General features: G+C 42.4%; 1 long non-coding RNA gene across 1 annotated transcript in view; it reads right to left on the reverse strand.

Annotated features, from left to right (window-relative positions):
• The window catches only part of LOC145520946 (uncharacterized), a 131,259-nt gene that overhangs the window by 43,674 nt on the left and 74,533 nt on the right, over nucleotides 1-13,052 (reverse strand). Inside the window, exons 6-7 of the long non-coding RNA XR_014064941.1 lie at nucleotides 1,321-1,572; nucleotides 666-792 (exon numbers count right to left, since the gene is read on the reverse strand). This is a non-coding gene — a long non-coding RNA (uncharacterized LOC145520946). The remainder of the gene's footprint in view (nucleotides 1-665; nucleotides 793-1,320; nucleotides 1,573-13,052) is intronic.

The raw sequence follows: 13,052 nt of genomic DNA on the forward strand, positions 1-13,052 counted from the left end.
AGTGTCAGAATTGACTTGAATTGTAGGACACCCAGCTGACCGTGTAGAGTATCCTCTCTTACTCTGAAATTGTTGACCAGAATAGTTAATTGCTTCTTATAGTTAAATTTGCAGTAAACGTTAGCTGTTGCTATTTCTGAGGATGCTGAGAGAATAGACTTGCCCATTGCTGCATCCTTTCTGTGGAAGACTACTGGGAAAAGTCCAAGAGACTTGAAGTTGAGATAAACAGATGAATGTCTCTCCCATGCACTCCCTCGGCTTCCCCCCTGATGCTGGCACTAGGCAGGCCCCCAAAGAAAGCAAAGGTAGGTGGCTCTTGGAACGTGGCTTGTCCTGAGCCACTCAGAGTTGTGTTAATACCTGCCAATAGAGAGTCAGAGGAGGTGACTCCTGCACCCGGTTCTTCCTAAACCAGCCCAAACTCCATTCCTTGCCCCGGACTGTTCTTCATATCATGATAAGCACAGAGAGAATTGCAAGGAACATTCTGGACTCTACTCTTAAGTCCTTCTTCATAAATAGAACAACCAGATCCTGGCACTGTTTTGGATATTTTGGGCCATTATGACAGCATAAAACACTTTAAGTGGCCATTAAAAATAACCGCCTCACTCCTTGCCCCTTCACCTTATATTATGTTGCCAGTTCCTCCATGCACTTACCGCTATCTGAAGTTATCCCGCTCGTGTTCACATTTGCTGTAATGTACAGTTGTTTGTCTTGCAGAATGAGGGTTCCGGGAGGACAAAGTTCCTGACTCTCTTCTTTGTCCCTGCTGGATCCCAGCACCTGGAATAACGACCAGAACATGGCAGGCATTCAGTGGATATTTCTGAAATAACAAATGAATGGTCCTTTCCCCAGCGCTCAACACAGTGCTGGTGTTCCAGACACAATAATCTCTATCGAAAATCACCGCTCGGCCTCCATTCCCCCGCTGAGAGAACCAGTCAGTGTTTTTCCTCTGTGCCTCTACTTCTGGGGCCCCTCCACATTGGGGATGGATCAGAGGACCTCCCCCACCACACACATTACCTCTGCCATCATGGCTGCTTAGACCTGGGGTGGATGCCTTCTCTAAGCTGAGACATTCCTAATTTTGTTCTGGAAAATTTGGGCTTGGCACTCAGAGATTCCGATTAATAAGAGTTGGTGCTTAAAATGCGAAGCTGGAGAGGTCTGGATCTCAAATATATCTGAAGCAGAAGGAGCCAGTATGAAGGTAAAGAGAATAAAATGCCCTGTAGAGAGGAAGTGAAGAGATGGGAGAAGAGTGAGGAAGAGAGAGGGAGAGATAGTCCGGGCAAGTGAACTCACTGATTGGAGCATGCTGGTTTCCAGTTTTTCATCTTGTCCCTCAAGACTCGGTTATGCTTCTAGCCTTGGTTATTTCTTTCACTTTACATTAGTTTGATTGGGTTTCTGTTTCTTGCCCACAAAAGATCTCTGACCACTAAATGCTAGCACGTGGAAGGCATCCTCAAAACCTTTGTTGACTTGACTTCATTTTTCATATATTTGTTCATTTGTTCACTTACTCAACAAGTATTTATCAAGCTGGGTACTGGGCTAGAAAATAGAGGAAAACAGGTGTGCAGAAAGTTAGACACTGCCTCTACCTTGGTGGAATTAGGGTAGGGAGACAGCATTAATCAAATAAAGACAAGAAGAGAAATAGTGAATGTTTGCATCATATACTGTCTGGTATGTGCCAGGAGTATGTTGGGCTTAAGTCATCAGTATTAAGGGGACCACCATCTGCTTAGAATGGGGACCCACGTACGGTTCTTTACCAACCAAAGAACCAAGCACTAACACACATTTTATCTGATTTGACCCTCAGACTGATCCTACATAATTGATTTTTAAAAGATGTTCATTTTATAGTCATGTTTCTAAAACTGAGCCCCACCCACAGAGGTTAAGTGACTTATCCAAAGTCAGTGAGGCTGGTCAGAGGCAGAGCCTGGACTTCACTGCTGTCTTCTGTCTCCAAAGCCTGGTAGGGTTCTTTACCAGCCATCCTGCAAAATGCTGCCTCTCCGAGGAGACGGCAAGTGTGGCAGAACCATACACACTGCACAACCCTGAAGAAACATCGGGCAGAAGGTATCCAGGCAGGACTCTGCTGTGCTAATTTTAGGATAAATTCTGCTAAATCTATGCAGGCAGCAAAGGGAAAAGGCATTTAGGTAGCTGTGCCTGCTGAAGCAGCGTACCTATGCCCAGTGCTGGACCTCTGATAGAGGCCCAGGGTCCCCCACCTCGGGCGGCAGGATGGATGGCTGAAGTTCACGAGGCCTCCTATCTCTTCCTTAAATCTCCTGAGTAGCCAGGGTCTGGTACCTGGGGGTTTCACGTGCGGGCATCACAGTGAGATGATAAACACAGTCCTGGCCACAGAGCTTCTAGGAGGCTCAGACTAGGCTCATTGCAACTACAATAAAGGACTCAAATAAACTGAACATTCCTGTGCTGGGGGGGGGGGTATCTTGTTTTTCCTTCTGATTCATCTCCCAGCACTCTCAGAAAGGAGAGAATTTACCTCCTCAGAGCTATAAAAATGAATGTCAGTGAAACCTTCAGAACTTGCTTGGTGCACTGGAACCCTGTCTTCAGGCAATCTTTCCTTCAAAGAAGATGAGAGCTGGGTTTTTATTTGATTTTACAAGGCCAGGAACATTCTGTTATTGTTTCTCAAGCTGTGCTCTGTGGAACACCAACATTCAAATCAACTTTATCAGAGTAAGTGTTCAGCTAACTGGACTCTCGTTTCAGATTGGACAAATTAATTCTTCAGAGCATGGGACCCAGGAAGTTTCATCTCAAACAAGTACTTCCTGCTAATCCTTAAGTACAATGAGGCTTGAAAACAACCATTCTACACTTTATGTTCCCCTACCAGGGTACCAGAACATGCTGCAAACAAATGACTGGTTCTAACATCTTGTCCCTCTAGGTCAAATGTTCTCCACTTCCATACTATCAACACCTGGGCCAGGTAGTTTTTTTGCAGATGGGGGTCATCCTCTACATTACAGAATGTTTAGCTCCACCCTGTTCAGTTCAGTCCAGTCACTCAGTCGTGTCCGACTGAATCGCAGCATGCCAGTCCTCCCTGTCCATCACCAACTCCCAGAGTCTACCCAAACTCATGTCCATGGAGTCAGTGATGCCATCCAGCCATCTCATCCTCTGTCATCCCCTTATCCTCCTGGCCCCAATACCTCCCAGCATCAGGGTCTTTTCCAATGAGTCAACTCTTAGCACAGGTGGCCAAAGTATTGGAGTTTCAGCTTCAGCATCAGTCCTTCCAATGAATATTCAGGACTGATTTCCTTTAGGATGGACTGGTTGGATCTCCTTGCAGTCCAAGGGACTCTCAAGAGTCTTCTCCTTGCTTTTGGATCATCAAAAAAGCAAGAGAGTTCCAGAAAAACATCTATTTCTGTTTTATTGACTATGCTTTTGACTGTGTGGATCACAACAAACTGTGGAAAATTCTTCAAGAGATGGGAATACCAGACCACCTGACCTGCCTCCTGAGAAATCTGTATGCAGGTCAAGAAGCAACAGTTAGAACTGGAAATGGAACAGCAGACTGCTTCCATTGGGAAAGGAGTGTGTCAAGTCTGTATATTGTCACTGTGCTTATTTAACTTATATGCAGAGTACATCATGTGCAATGCCAGGCAGGTTGAAGCACAAGCTGGAATCAAGATTCCTGGGAGAAATATCAATAACCTCAGATATGCAGATGACACCACCCTCATGGCAGAAAGTGAAGAGAAACTAAAGAGCCCCTTGATGAAGGTGAAAGAGGAGAGTGAAAATGCTGGCCTAAAACTCAACATTCAAAAGACTAAGATCACGGCATCTGGTCCCATCACTTCATGGGAAATAGTTGGGGAAACAACGGAAACAGTGACAGATTTTATTTTCTTGAGCTCCAAAATACCTGCAGATGGTGACTGCAGCCATGAAATTAAAAGACGCTTGCTCCTTGGAAGAAAAACTATGACCAACCTAGACAGCATATTAAAAAGCAGAGACATTACTTTGCCAACAAAAATCCATCTGGTCAAAGCTATAGTTTTTCCAGTGGTCATATATGGATGTGAGAGTTGGACTATAAAGAAAGCAGAGCACTGAAGAATTGATGCTTTTGTGGTGTCGGAGAAGACTCTTGAGAGTCCCTTGGACTGCAAGGAGATCCAACCAGTCCATCCTAAAGGAGATCAGTCCTGGGTGTTCATTGGAAGGACTGATATTGAAGCTGAAACTCCAATACTTTGGCCACCTGATGCAAAGAACTGACTCATGGGAAAAAACCCTGATGCTGGGAAAGAATGAAGGCGGGAGGAGAAGGGTATGACAGAGTATGAGATGGTTGGATGGCATCACCGACTAAATGGATGTGAGTTTGAGCAAGCTCTGGGAGTTGGTGATGGACAGGAAAGCCTGGTGTGCTTCAGTCCATGGGGTCACAAAAGGTCGGACATGACTGAGCGACTGAAGTGAACATATGTACATATTTTTTAAAACAAAGGTGAAATGATTATTCAGTTTTTAAATTAAAAGTTCTCAAAAGTGAAAAGTGCATAACAGTGTACCTTTCCTATTAAAACAAATCATAGGAAGTTAATGTTCTCAGATTAAATTTCAATCATACAAAAGTTAACTTTATTTTTGTAGAACATTATTATTATGATTATTATAATGTCACCTTTTCCCAAAACAATTACCAAAAAAATATTTTCAGAGTTATGGCTTATAAAGAAGTGACTTAACTTTCAAATTTTACTCAGGCTGGGAAAAATAAATGTGGGGATTATTTTTTTACTTAGCTGGTTTTCAATGAATTTCTTCTATGATCATAGAGGTGAAGGGGGAAAAAAGAATTAAAATAAGATAGCACATTTTCTAGTTTCAATTTCCATCTGGAGAGTTTATATTTAGCTTAAAATGAGGATATAACATTTTCCCTAGGCACCTCACTTTCAAAGGAAAAAAAAAAACTGCCAAATGAAGACGAGTATTAAAAAAAAAAAAAAGGGTATGCGTTTCACGATCTGAATGGAATGCTGAGTCAGTAATGCCTGTCAAAAAGGTAAGAGAATTTGGAATTTTGTATATTACCAAGAACTATCTTATAACTGGATGCCCAGATATAGCTGAAACCATGCAGAACATTCTCACTGGTTGGTACTCCCACAAATGTAATGAATATGAAGTACACTTTGGAACCTGATATGGCCAGCAATGTGCCTCCCAAGTGGTTCAGTGGTAAAGAATCTTCCTGACAATGTAAGAGATGTAGGAGGCACGGGTTCAATCCTTGGATTGGGAAGATCCCTGGAGAATGAAATGGCAACACACTCCAGTATTCTTGCCTGGAGAATCCCATGGACAGAGGAGCCTGATGGGCTACAGTCCATGGGGATGCAAAAAGTCAGATGTGACTCAGCGTGTACCCACGGACATGATCAGCAATGAGCTACATTATTTGTATACTGACACCCCCACTACCCAATTCATATGTTGAAATTCTATCTTTAGTGTGATGCTATTAGTGGGGGGAAGGGAGGCTTTGGGAAGGTAATTAGTTCCCAAAGATGGAGCCCTCATGAATGAGATTAGCATCCCATTTATTAGATCCTTTATAAAAGAGACCTGAGACAGCTCTCTTACCATCTTTCCACCATGTGAGGATACAGTGAAAAATCCATTTTGCCACCTAGAAGAGGGATCTCACCAAACCCAACCATGCTGGCACCCTGTTCCCAGAATTCCAGCCTCCAGAACTATGAGAAATAAATGTTTGTTGTTTAAGCCATCTAGTCTGCAGTAGTTTGTTACAACCACTTCAAATGACTGAAGCAGTGTCCTTTAAAATAAATATGATCACATTTATCTGTCCGAGCAAGATCTAAGATAACAAAGTGTTTATCTAACCAAAAAGAACTAGGAAATATTTACTCATGAAAATCCTGTGAAGTGTTTATACTACCACCTGATCGTTTCTATGATCTGATATCTTCATTTTCTCCTCTTAGATGATATTCATTGCTGTTCTCTGTTAGTCTCTAGTACTAGCATGCTATGGGAAGACTTGGCGCATACAGGTTTCCCACCACACCTCCAGTCTCCAACTTTATTAACTCAGTTTTTTAAACCACTGATTTTACAGTAATTCCTAAAATATTCCTTCTGGACTGCATCACCTCTCTGAGTCACCCATCCTGCCCTCATGGCTCCAGAAAATTCTTGGCTTGGGTGTAAACCCTACTTCTTGGGCCAGGGCTTCCCCAGTTGCAGAAAGAACCGCTAGGTCAGCCAGATGTCTGACTGTTCCACCCACATAGCGCTTGTAAATGCTGTCTGGCATCAGGCTCTCCACATTTTTCCCCATTTCCACAACTTTATGAGTATTGAACTTTTGAAAGTATGCTGTGAGGGATGAAGAGACACGGAAGCCCTCAGCAGTGATGGCAATGCAGCGTCCATTCCCGTGTCCGGGTGCTGTGTAAAGGGTGTGCACAGAAGTCACTCTGTGCTCTTGGCCTCAGTTCAGCCTCCTTCCCTTCCACGACTCTGCACTTAGAGACTCCTATTTTCAGTCCATCCCAGGAGATGGTCTTTGACCCTGGTCGGCATTATGGTATGCTTCTTAACACTGACTTGCATCACATTCTCCACACACACCACATCCTGCCACCCTCAGCTCAGCACTCCTACAGATAACCACAAATTCTCTGTGAAGCAGAGTACATTTTACACATTCAGTGAAATGTGACCCCCACCCTGGCCCCCGCCGAGAAGGACCTGGGGAATAGCCGCGTGCCATGTCCTACTCATTGAGAATGATGGGTCCAGAGTCTGAAGTTACCAAGCTTCACTGACTTCATTCCAAAAACAGGTCCCAGTTTTTACTGAGTAGAATTGTAAAAACTCGGGGGCCCTCTTCAAGGAACATATGGTTAGAAATCATACTTCAACACATGCTCAAGTCACCAGGCTCCAGCCACAGTGGCCTGGTTCCGTTGTTTTGGTTCTTTAACTACACCAAGAGCATTTACGCCTTGGGGCCTTTGTTCAGTCTGTTCCATCTACTTGGCTACTCTGCCCCTAGATGGAGATAAACTGTTTCCTTTTTATCATCCAGGTCTGAGCTTGAACATAACCTCAGAAAGGCCCTTCCCCACCACCTATACTAAGTAGCTCACACATTCCTGGTTGTTGCTCATCAAGTATCCCCATTTCATGTACTTGTGGGTGTTTGGCGGCTGAAATGACCGTACCTATGTTTTTGTTGTCAGGATCAGCTTCAGCATGAGTGACATGTAAGTTCTCTTGGAATCCTGTGTTTAGATGGGTTCTCCGTGTGGTTTAATGCCCTGCTGTCGCTGTCTTGGGATTCTAAATATATATATATATTTTTTTCCGATAAGATTTTCATTTTCATTTTATACCACAAGTTATGCACCTCTCCAGTTTACTGTTTATTATCTCTTTGCTAGTAGGTACCCAGGAGAGCAGGGTATCTCCTAGGTTCAATATTGTATTGTCAGTACTTAGAACATTACAGAAAACACTGTAGCTGCTCAATGAGTATTTGTTAAGTTAAATAGAGGATTATTATGTGACCCAGCAATTTCACTCCTAGGTATATACCCCAAAGAACTGAAAACAGATGTTCAAGCAAAAACTTGTATACCAATGTTATAGTGGCACTATAACCAAAAGGTGGAAACAACCCAAATTTCCATCAGCTGTTGAATGGATGAACAAAATGTGCAATATCTGTAAAACAGAGTATTATTCAACCAGGAAAAAGAGTGAAATACTGATATGTGCTCTGATATGCATGAATGTTTTCCATAGCAAACTATTATGCTATGTCAAATCAAATACAAAAGATCACATATTTATAATTCTGTCTTGTGAAATATCCAGAAACAGTTAATCTATAGAGATAGGAAGTAGATTGGTGGTTGCCAGAGGCTAGAGGAGGCAGGGGAGGAAGGAGAGGAGAGTAACTGCTTGACGAGTATGGGGTTTTATTTTGGTGTAATAAACATGGATGGAGTCGGATAGAAATGGTGGTTGCACATAGTGAAGTGAAGTGGAGTTAAAGTTGCTCAGTCATGTCTGACTCTTTGCGACCCCATGGACTATACAGTCCATGCAATTCTCCAGGCCAGAATACTGGAGCGGGTAGCCATTCCCTTCTCCAGGGGATCTTCCCAACCCAGGAATCGAACCCAGGTCTCCCGCATTGCAGGCAGATTCTTTACCAAGTGAGCCACGAGGGAAGCCTGTTGTTGCACAGGCTTATTATGAATGTATAATACTAAATGCCGCAAAATTGTTTCTTTTAAATGATTAGTTTTGTTTTAAAAGGATTAACTGTGTATTGTATTAATTTTACCTTGATGTTTTAAAAAAGAAAACTGAAAAAAAATAAGTATTTGTTGAAAGAATACATATTCATAGAACTTGTGACCAAACTCTTCCCAAAACCTAGTATAGCGTATTCTCAACTTAGCCTAGGGCTTCCATAATTTCAGTCCATGAAGATAAGGACACATTCACACCTTTCTTTGAAAAAACATTTTAAGTACTTGCTTCAGTCAAGATGACATCAGACCTTGTTATCGTTAAGATGCCAACCTTTTTCTACGTTCTTTTTTTGGTTGTTGTTTTGTTTGTTGATCTTATGGTATCTTTATTTAAAAAAAAATGTGTAAAAGAACTTTTAAGATAATTATAGGTGCATATGCAGCTGTAAAAAGTATTATACAGAGAGATCCTGTGTTCCCTCCCCCCAGTTTCTCCCAATGGTAATATCTTTCGAAATTACAGAATAATATCACAACCAGGAAATTGATGTTTATACAATTTATCTATCTCATTCAGATTCAGTGGTTTTATCTGTACTCATTTGTATGTGCGTGTCCTGTTTCTATACTGAACTGTAACAACAGTGCCTTTTAGTATTACTATAGTCTGTCAATGAGTAAGACATTCCAGAGAGATTGTGGCAAGACCAGAATAACCACAAGTAAATGACTCTGAGCACAAGTTAAAAGAAAGAAACATTTCCAGAGAAGTACCAGGGACTTAGCAGTCTGGAACCTGTTAGGTCAGCCATGCCTTATTTACATTCACTTGACCCTTTCAGTGCCAGGATTCTCAAAAGGGCTGGCATATATTTTCGTTAATTCAACAGACTGAGGGATGGGGTACTCTAAGATACTGTTCTCTCATTTGAGAAAATGGGAAATGTAAAAGCCGGCAAACATTGAGTGGGAGCATTGAAAAGATGCCAGGAACACTGTTTTTACCTGTTAAGAACACATGTTATTTCACCTTGGCAACAAACGTTAACTTGGAACTGGAACCTCAGGCAAATACATAGACTTGAGGACATTGCCCAGTGTTAACTGTAGGCTCCATCCTGTGTATTAACTTAATTCATGTGAAGGTTCTAGTGAATGTTCCTTTCTACATTGCATTTGTTAAAGGGTCAGACATCTCTTTTGCCCAGTCCACATCCCTTCACCATCTTCTGCTAATAGCATGCAGGTTTTCCCTTGAAGGGCAACTCACCTCCTCTCCTAGTCTACTTGTTTTGGTAGTGCTACATACAAACCCTGTTTTCTCACACTCTGCCCCTCTGTCACCTCCCCCATCCCTGCCCTGACACACACACTCACACACACACACTCATGGCTCAGTAGAAGGACTCCATCAAAACATGTTTCTCTTCTGGACACAATGATTGGTTCAGAAAATGCACATATTCAAAACTGGTCAAAGAGATGTAATCCATGATCTTGCCCGATGATTAGAACAAAGAATCCCTTTCCATTGGGTTTGAAGGGGTTAATACTGAAGCATGGAGTATCAGTGGAGACCATCAGGGATGTCATGCTGGAAATGAAGCCAGCAGGGAAGGGAGCAGAATTGACAGCCTTACCTAAGTGTCTAGAACCAGCTATATCCAAAGCTCTGAACTTCTTAGTTACATGAACTAACAAGATTAAAAAATTACCTTTTGGGGTGTAGTTACATTTTTGTTTTGGTTTGGTTTTTTGGTCACTTGCAACTCACCGAGCAGGATCAAAGCACATAGTATTTATTAGGCTAAGCTTGGGGCCATAAATTCTTAAGCTAATTTTAGTCTTTGTCTTCTCATCATTCAACAATTCCCTTATCTTCTCATGTGTCTGCATTACTGCCTGCAATAATTTGCCTGACCCCGGCTTTGGTGCTCACTGCAAAAGAAGTAACTCAGGTGGAGTGAATGATGGCACTGGGAGCACGTGAATTCTTCTGCACCTACGATGTTGTCTTTTAAATAGGTTATGCCTGCCTAATGCTGCAGCTGACCATCTGTACTGATTATTTAAGTTCTGTAATGAAATGGTCAGGTCTCTCATTGTTTATTTATGTCTTGCAGACAGCCACTCTCTAAATCCTACTTCAATCTTCAGTTACTGTTTTGTAGGCTAGGTGCTCTAATGACTGCAAAAGAAATGTTTGCTGCTTCAGATGGTGCTATTAAAAGAAAATTGTTCCCAAAGAAATTCTTATCTCCTGATGGGGGGAGCTAAATCACTATAAATTATGGAAAAGGAAATTGCAAATGCGCCTTGCTTTCTCTTTATTGGAGGCATTGTTTTATCACAACTGTCAAGGAGAGCGCACACCTATTTTGAAAGCTTTTTACAGCTTTGAATTAAGCCCAAATGGAGAAATAAGAGGCTGCACGATTGGAGCAGCTGACTGGAGTTGTGCTTTGCAAGGCAAAGGCAGGGCTTTACCATTACTTTCTTATTCATAAATGGCACTAGCGAGGGGGTGGGGCGGGGCAAGACGGTGGAAAAGCCGAGAAAAGCAACAGCAAAATACAGTTAAGAAAAACAACCGAAGAGATCACCGGAGACCTGGCAGGAGGATAATAAGAATCTTGAAAAGGAAAGGGGAGACCTTTAGAACTGCATTACTCTGGGGAGGAGATGGGAGGAGGGTTGAGGATTCTCATTTGTTTCAACCGAATAAGCACAGTCAGTCAATCCATCAGTGTTGATGTAAACTTTGTCCTTATAAAAATTGCATAAAGGGTGGCTGTTTCTCGTCTGTCCATCACAGGCGATTTCAATGGACTCGGCTCCTCTGTGGTCACTGCTCACTTTCATCATGCAGCGAATGTGTTCGCCGAGGCCAGCAGAGGGAGCGCGAAATTAATGGGTGGGTTCCCAGCGTCACCAGGGCGACCGGCTCCCTTACTCAGGACGGCCCAAACTAGTTGGTGCAGCTGGAGCTGTCTCCACGGCGGCTCCTTTTCTACCCACCTCCCTCCATCTCCTCTTTCCCTAACCTGCCCCGGAAACAGCCATGAGCTCCATGCAAACTGTCTGATTGGTTCATCTGGGAACATTTCTACCCAACGGTTCACAGGTTGACATTCTCTATAAGTGCAAAAGCAAGGCCCTACTGTGGGGAAACGTTAAAAATGGTGCTGAGTGAAAAGACTTCTGTAACACCAAGTAAAAGGCTGATGATCTAATGTTAAGTGAAAATAACAGGTTGCAAAACTGTGTATACAGTAGTGGCCTGGCGGGCTACAGTCCGTAGAGTCACAAAGAGCTGGACGAAACTGAGCGCACGCATGCACTCACACACACATACATATATATATTTTTTTTTTTTAATTTTAGAAACACTGAATTTTGACAAGTTAAGAATGATTGACTTTGATGCGTGATGTGTGTGTGTGTGTGTACAGGGAGGTGGAATTTGAGGGAGGCCTTTTTTAGTTGTTTCATTATCATTTCCTGTATTTCAAATGTGTATTCTGGGCACAAGCATACAATGTGTACACTGACCACATACAGCTTTGATAATTGTGGGGGAAATGAAAGACTGTAAATGCTTGTGTGTATTTCATGTGTTCATATGGTATACTCTCTACTGTATAACAACACAGGGAATTATGTGACAATACCAAGTGCCATCACAGAAAGAAAGAAGCAAATGAGGTTCTAATTAAGTCCTATGTGCTAAGGACTGTGTGAGAAGCTGAAGGATTAAAAAGATAAGCTAGGTGTACTCTGGGGAGCTCATAGTCACCTGTATCATCTATTTCTTTGTCACAATGACTCTGTGAGGTAGATGGTAGTGTTCTCAGTTTGATGGCTAGGTTCCTAGAGGTGGTAATCGACACAAGGCCATTTATGTAATACACAACTGACTGTTTTTCATCTGGATTTTCATCTCCAAAGACTTTTCTCCATCCTAAATTTGAGGCCTTGTAAAACTCATTGGAAAAAACCCTGATGCTGAGACAGTTTGAAGGCAAAAGGAGAAGAGGGTGGCAGAGGATGAGACGGTTAGATAGGATCACCGACTCAATGGCCATGAATCTGAGCAATCTCTGTGAGATAGCGAAGGACAAGGGAGCCTGGCATGCTGCAGTTCATGGGGTCGCAAAGAGGCAGACTCGATTTAGCAACTGAACAACAATAAGAGTCATGGTATTTGCCATCTCCTAGTTCATCACTTCATGGCAAAAAGACGGGGAAACAATGGAAACAGTGACAGACTATTTTTTTGGGTTTCAAAATCACTGCAGATGGTGACTGCAGCTATGAAATTAAAAGACGCTTGCTCCTTGGAAGAAAAGCTATGACCAACCTACACAGCATATTAAAAAGAAGAGACATTACTTTGCTGATAAAGGTCCATCTAGTCAAAGCTATGGTTTTTCCAGTGGTCATGTATGGATGTGAGAGTTGGACTATAAAAAAAGTTTAGCGCCAAAGAATTGATGTTTTTGAACTGTGGTGTTGGAGAAGACTCTTGAGAGTCTCTTGGACTACAAGAAGATCAAACCAGTTAATCCTAAAGGAAATCAGTCCTGAATATTCATTGGAAGGACTGATGCTGAAGCTGAAACTCCAATACTTTGCCCACCTGGTGCAAAGAGCTGACTCATGGGAAAAGACCCTGATGCTGGGAAAGATTGAGGGCAGGAAGAGAAG

The sequence above is a fragment of the Giraffa tippelskirchi genome, chromosome 9, assembly GCF_054371585.1.
Source record: "Giraffa tippelskirchi isolate mGirTip1 chromosome 9, T2T-mGirTip1v1.2.pri, whole genome shotgun sequence".
NCBI lineage: Eukaryota > Metazoa > Chordata > Mammalia > Artiodactyla > Giraffidae > Giraffa > Giraffa tippelskirchi.